The sequence below is a fragment of the Pogoniulus pusillus genome, chromosome 23, assembly GCF_015220805.1.
Source record: "Pogoniulus pusillus isolate bPogPus1 chromosome 23, bPogPus1.pri, whole genome shotgun sequence".
Classification (NCBI taxonomy): Eukaryota; Metazoa; Chordata; class Aves; order Piciformes; family Lybiidae; genus Pogoniulus; species Pogoniulus pusillus.
In genome coordinates, this window is record NC_087286.1 from 1,247,909 (window position 1) to 1,255,024 (window position 7,116).

The following is a 7,116-nucleotide window of genomic DNA, read 5'->3' on the forward strand; positions in this document are numbered from 1 at the left end:
CCAAGCCAGGAGCTGCCAGCTTGGCCAGGAGCTTCTTGTGGCAGATGGTGCCAAAGGCTTTGCTGCAGTCCAGGCAGACTCCATCCACAGCCTGCCCCACATTCACCAGGCAGGAACCTGATCATAAAAGGAGCTCAGGTTGGTGAGACAGGACCTGCCCTTCCTAAACCCATGCTGGCTGGGCCTGATCCCTTGGCCATGCTGTAGCTGCTGTGTGATGGCACTCAAGATGACCTGTTCCATGCCCTTGCCTGGCACTGAGGTCAGGTTCACAGGGCTGTAGTTTTCTGGCTCCTCCATAACACCCTTCCTGTGGATGGGATCACATTGGCAGCTTCCAGTCTCTGGGAACCTCTGCAGTGAGCCAGGACTGCTGATAAATGATGGAGAGTGGCTTGGCCAGCTCAGCTGCCAGCTCTCTCAGCACCCTAGGATGGATCCCATTCGGTCCCATGGGCTTGTGAGGATCCAAGTGTCTCAGCAGGTCCCTTACTGCTGCCTCCTGGATTAGAGGGGGACTGTACTGGTCCCTGGCTCCATCTGCCACTTCAGGAGCCCAGCTGTGCTGGAGACAACCTGTCCCACTATTGAAGATTGAGGCAAAGAAGGTGCTAAGCACCTCTGCCTTTTCCTCATCCTTTGTCACTCTGTTCCCCTCTCCATCTCACAAGGACTGGAGCTTGTCCTTGGCCCTTCTCTGCCATTCAGATATTTAAAGAAACATTTTTTGTTCTCCTTACCAGCAGTGGCAGCCTGAGCTCCAAATGGGCTTTTGCCTCTCTCATTTTTCCTCTACAAGACCTAGCAACATCCTTGAACTCTCCTGGGACACCTCCCCTGTTTTCCAAAGGTGATACACTCTCTTCTTTATCTTTCATGCCTTCAGCAGCTCCCTGCCCATCCAGCCTGGCTGCCTCCCTCCTCGGCTCACCTTCCTGCTCAATGGCACAGCTGCTCCTGTGCCTGCAGGAGTTCTCTCTTGAAGCAGCTCCTGCCTGCCTGGGCCCCTTTGTTTCCAAGGGCTCTTTCCCAAGGAACTTTCTGAGTTAGCTCCTTAAATATCTGAGGGGTGGGTGTCAGGGTGAAGGTGCCAGGCTCTGTTTGTTGGTGCCCAGTGACAGGAAGAACGGGTACCAGCTGGAACCCAGGAGGTTCCTGTTGTGGTAGGCCTCATAGGGCCAAAATAGTCTCACACATCTCTTGCCTTGCCTAGGCATGTTCTTCTGCTCCACCAGAGAGGCAAGCACGGGAAACAGACACAAAAGGACCTGGAGCCACTGAGTCTGGCCTGCCCAGGGCCCTGTGGTGTGAGGTGCACACACTTAGCTTGTGCCTGCCTAGTGCCAGGCCTGTGCTGTTCCCAGATTAGGGAAAAGTGAGCCTGTGGCTTTGCCTGATATGGTAAGGTTTGGCTGACTGCCACCCTGAGTGGCTGTTCTGTGTCCAAAGGGCAATTAACCTCATCCCACACTGATAAAAGGAGATATGCAGGTGAACAACCTGCTTCTGCTTCTCTGCTTTGCTCCCCTGCTCTGTGCCTGCTCTCTCTGCTGTGCCCAGCCCTGCTGCTGTTGCACACTGCCTTATTGCTGCCTGCTAAACTCCACTGCCGCCAGTTACCAGGAGCAGACCCTGGATGCCTGCAGGAGATCAGCCTGTGTGGCCAGCTGATATGGTGCTGAGACTGCACCACATCTGCCTCTGCACCTGAAGGTCCTGCCCAGAATCCCTGCACATATACACAGATCGCTGTTGCGGAGGGGATTCTGCCACCTACACTGATTGTGGTGGAGGGGAGAAGGTAATTGGTGTGAGAGGATATCCTATAAAAATAGATAATTATTAACTTCAATATTCTGAGCTCTGCCACCCCCAACCACTGAATTTAATATTAAAAGCATCTTACACAGGAGCTGGGCCTGTTTAGCCTGGAGAAGAGGAGGCTCAGGGGTGATCTTATTACTGTCTACAACTACCTGAAGGGACATTGTAGCCAGGTGGGGGGGTGGCCTCTTCTCCCAGGCAACCAGCAATAGAACAAGGGGACACAGTCTCAAGTTATGCCAGGGTAGGTATAGGCTGGATGTCAGGAAGAAGTTCTTCACAGAGAGAGTGATTGGCATTGGAATGGGCTGCCCAGGGAGGTGGTGGAGGCACCGTCCCTGGGGGTCTTCAGGAAAAGACTGGATGAGACACTTAGTGCCATGGTTTGGTTGACTGGATAGGGCTGGGGGATAGGTTGGACTGGATGATCTTGGAGGTCTCTTCCAACCTGGTTGATTCTATGATTCTATGAAGACATTCTAGGAATAATATCGAACCATAACTTATTAATAACCAGCAAACATTCAAACTATGAACAGAGAGAGGATTTTTCCCTGGGGCTTAATGCCGCTTGGGGTCTATATGCTGCTTGCCCAGCAGGTGAGCTGAGAGCTCTTTCTGCTCTATGGCAGGAGGCAATAGAAATTACAGAGGCATTAAAGCATTTACTAACAAATTCTGATTAATTAGCAGTCACCCTCCTGGGCTACTTCACAGCCTATCACCAGTGTCCAAACTTCAGGGGAGTCTTTGAGGCTGGAATCCTCCCGGCTTGAGGGGAAAGGAGAATCTTCCTGGCTTGTGGGGAAATAACCTTTTCAGGCTTGTGGGGATATAACCTTTCCTGGCTTGTGGGGATATAACCTTTTCAGGAGAGATAGGCAAGGGAGAAGAGGAGGAGGGGTGGCCCTGTATATTAGAGAGTCACTCCATGCCATTGAGCTTGAAGTGAGGGATGAAGGGGTAGAGACCTTGTGGATTAAAATCAGAGGTAGGACTAATAAATCTGACATCCTGGTTGGAGTCTGTTACAGACCACCCAACCAGGATGAGGGAACAGATGAGATATTTTACAAACAGTTGGAGGCTGTCTCAAGATCTTCAGATCTTGTCCTTGTGGGCGACTTTAACCTGCCAGATATCTGCTGGGAACTTAATTCAGCAGAGAGGAGGCAGTCCAGGAGATTTCTGGAGTGCATGGAGGACAGCTTCATGACCCAACTGTTAAACGAGCTCAGCTTGACCTGCTGCTCTCCAACAGAGAAGGGCTGGTAGGAGATGTGATAGTGGGAGGCTGCCTGGGCCTGAACATGAGCCAGCAGTGTGCCCAGGTGGCCAAGAGAGCCAGTGGCATCCTGGCCTGCATCAGGAATGGTGTGGCCAGCAGGAGCAGGGAGGTCATTCTGCCCCTGTACTCTGCACTGGTCAGACCGCACCTCGAGTACTGCGTTCAGTTCTGGGCCCCCCAGTTTAGGAGGGACATTGAGATGCTTGAGCGTGTCCAGAGAAGGGCAACGAGGCTGGGGAGAGGCCTTGAGCACAGCCCTACGAGGTGAGGCTGAGGGAGCTGGGGTTGTTTAGCCTGGAGAAGAGGAGGCTCAGGGGTGACCTTATTGCTGTCTACAACTACCTGAGGGGTGGTTGTGGCCAGGAGGAGGTTGCTCTCTTCTCTCAGGTGGCCAGCTCCAGAACAAGAGGACACAGCCTCAGGCTACGCCAGGGGAAATTTCGGCTCGAGGTGAGGAGAAAATTCTTCACTGAGAGAGTCATTGGGCACTGGAATGGGCTGCCTGGGGAGGTGGTGGAGTCGTCATCCCTGGGGCAGTTCAAGGCAAGGTTGGATGTGGCACTTGGTGCCATGGTCTAGCCTTGGGCACTGTGGTAAAGGGTTGGACTTGATGATCTGTGAGGTCTCTTCCAACCTTGGTGATACTGTGATACTGTGATACTGTGAAATGACAGTCTCTGACCTTGTTCTCCAGGTGAAGGATGCAATCTCTGCCCTTGTCTCCTGGCTTCTCGTGGATGCTCTGTCCAGGGATTCTTGGCAGGACCTTAGGTGCAGGAGTTTGATGCCATGCAGTCTGAGCACGGTCTCACGCTGGCTACAGGCTGATCATGTGCAGACAAGTGGAGACTGCTCCTGGTTAACTCAGCGGCAGTGGTGCTTACCAGGCAACGATAAGGCAGCAGGCATGCAATAGTATAATGCAGCTGCACTGGAGTCTGAGCTCCGTAGGTAAAGGCAGGCAATAGAGGCTCTAGTCCTGATAACTCACCACAGTGGCATGCAGGTGTGCACAGCTGGCTGGGAGACTGTGGGAGATCCTGCCTCTGTAATAACAGTGCTGGTGAGTCTGAGCCTAATAACGAGCCTGAACGTGAGCAAGTAAGTGTGAGCGTGAGCAATGCAGGGGAGCCCGAGCACACTGTTTACCTGTGTACCCCCATTTATTGAACGTGGGCCGAGGTTAATGGCCCCTTGGCCACTCGAATGACCAATCAGGTTTTGGCAGTCAGCCAAACAATACCATAATAGGCAAAAGCCACTGGCCTGGACTTTCCAAATATGGTAAACACACAGGCTTAGCACCTGGCAAGCATGAACTGGGCACATGGGCTTACACAAACATAAACTCATAGAATCAACCAGGTTGGAAGAGACCTCCAAGATCATCCAGTCCAACCTATCAACCACACTATACAACCTGGACCCTGGGCAGGCCAGACTTTGTGACCAGGCCTATTGTGCCCCTTTTATCCATTTAATGTATTTAACCTCTAGTTTGGGCAGAAAAACATGTCCAGGCAGGCCAAGGCATAAAGCCCTCCACAACAATCATCCAGAAGCAGCCAGGAGAACAAGGTCAGAGACTGGCTGCGTCCTTTCCCCAGGAGCCAGGAAGATTCAAGCCTCAATGTCCAACAAGACAGAGTCCCCTGAAAGCCTTTGGGCACTGTCTGGACTGTGGCTAGCCCCCACGAGGGGAATAATAATAATCTGTGAGTAAATGATCAATGCCTCTTTGTAATTCCCTACTACCTTCTGCCATAGAGCAGGAAGAGCCTGGGCCCAGCTACTGAGCAAACAGCGCATTGGCCGCAAGCGGCATTCGGCTGCGGAATAGTCTCTTCCAGTTCAGTTAATGTTTATGCATTTTGCTGGTTATTACTAGATCTAGATATTATCCATAGAATGTCTCCATAACCATGTAAGAACCAAAATATTATTAAAATGAGTGGTCAGGGGTAGCAGAGTTCTGAATAGCAAAATTAATAAACAAATATTAAAGATTATATTAATATTAAATATTCATTTAGGAAAACAGCATCTCACATTAATTAATTCCCCCCCCCCCAACAGTTCCACCTCAATATGAGGAGAAACTTGTTTGGTGTTAGGGTGCTGGAGTCCGAGAGCAGGCTGCCCAGAGTGGTTGTGGAAACTCCTTCTCTGGAGCCTTTCCAAGCCCAACTGGTTGTGTTCCTGTGTGCCCTGCACTGGATGATGCTGTTCTGGCAGGGGGTTGGACTGGGTGATTTCTGGAGGTCCCTTCCAACCCCTACCATTCTGTTACTCTATGATTTTCATGAGCTGGCTTGCAGGCAGGATCAGCTGTTATGATTTAGGAAGCACTTCAGCTTCCTTTCCTCCCTCTACCTACGTTTGGTGCTCACTTTGGTCCCAGCTCCAACACCAGAGGAAGCAGGGGATGGATGTGTGCATGGAGCGTGGTTTACTGCATCCTGCTCTGCAGCTTGTGTGACATTTGCTGATTTGGTTTCCTGTAAAACTGATACCTCAGCTCCCATCTGGTCACAGTTCACAGGCAGGAAGAGCTGCCAGGGCTCCCGAGAGGAATAGTCCATAGAAGCCCTGAGTGCAGCACGGAGCTGCAATGTTTGTGTGTTAGGGAGCAGCAGCAAGCAGCACGTCCTAGGCTGCAGGAGGAAGCTGTGCTCAGAAAATGCAAAGTCGAAGTTGATGATTCCAAGCCCATTGCTCTGCAGAACGCTGAGGTAAGAGGACAATGCCAGTAGGAAATTAAAGGAGCACAAAGCTGTCACCTTGTCCCTGTGCTGGCTGCCTGGCTGGCACTGCCCAAGCGGGCACATGTGGCACCAGCTGGAGCAGCAAATGGCACAGTCCTTGGGGTGACTGCAGGAGCAAGCCGTGTGGACCTCCTGCACTGACCCGAGCGCTGCAGAGAGCTTGTTCCTGGGCTTGCTAGTGGAGGTGACCTCTGGGCTTAAGTGCAGGTAGCACTGGCAGCTACCTGTCAGTGAGAAGTCAGCCTGGTTTGTCTGCAGCCAGAGCAGGGAGAGCAGCACAGGCAGGGGACTCTCCCCCTCTGCTCAGCTGAGACCATTCCTGCAGCACTGCCTCCAGCTCTGGGGCAAGGAGGACCGGGAGCTGCTGGAGAGGGTTCAGAGGAGGGTCACAAAGATGATCAGAGAGCTGGAGAACCTCCTGTGGGGGCAGGATGAGAGAGTTGGGATGTTCAGCCTGGAGAAAAAAAACCTCAAGGGAGGCCTTAGAGCAACCTTCCAGCCCCTGAAGGGGCTCCAGGAGGGCTGGGGAGGGACTTTTTACATGGGCTTGGAGTGATAATACAAGGAGCAGTGGCTTTGAGTTTGAGGAGTGCAGATTCAGACTGGGGATTGGGAGGAAATTCTTTCCAGTGAGGGTGATGGGACACTGGCACAGGTTGCCCAGGGAGGCTGTGGATGCCCTCTCCCTGGAGGTGTGTTGTGGAGGGAGATTCTGCCACCTACACCAATTGTGGTGGAGGGGAGAACTTAATTGGTGTGAGATAATATTCTATAAAAACAGATATTTATTAACTTCAATATTCTGCACTCTGCCACCCCCAACCACTGGATTTAATATTAAAAGGATCTACACAGTTATGGAAGACATTCTAGGAATATATCAAGCCATAACTTATTAATAACCAGCTGCTTGCCCAGTAGGGTGGGCTGAAGCTCTTTCTGCTCTATGGCAGAAGGCAGTAGAGAATTACAGAAGCATTAAAGCATTTACTCACAAATTCTTATTAATGATCAATCACTCTGTAGGGCTACATCACAGCCTGTACAAGTGTCCAATCTTCAGGGGACTCTGCCCATGGACGTTGAGGCTGGAATCCTCCCAGCTTCAGGGGAAAGGGGAATCTTCCTGGCTTCTGGGGAAAGGATGCAGTCTCTGACCTTGTTCTCCTGGCGAAGGATGCAATCTCTGCCCTTGTCCCCTGGCTTCTTCTGGATGCTCTGTCCAGGGGTTGTCAGGCA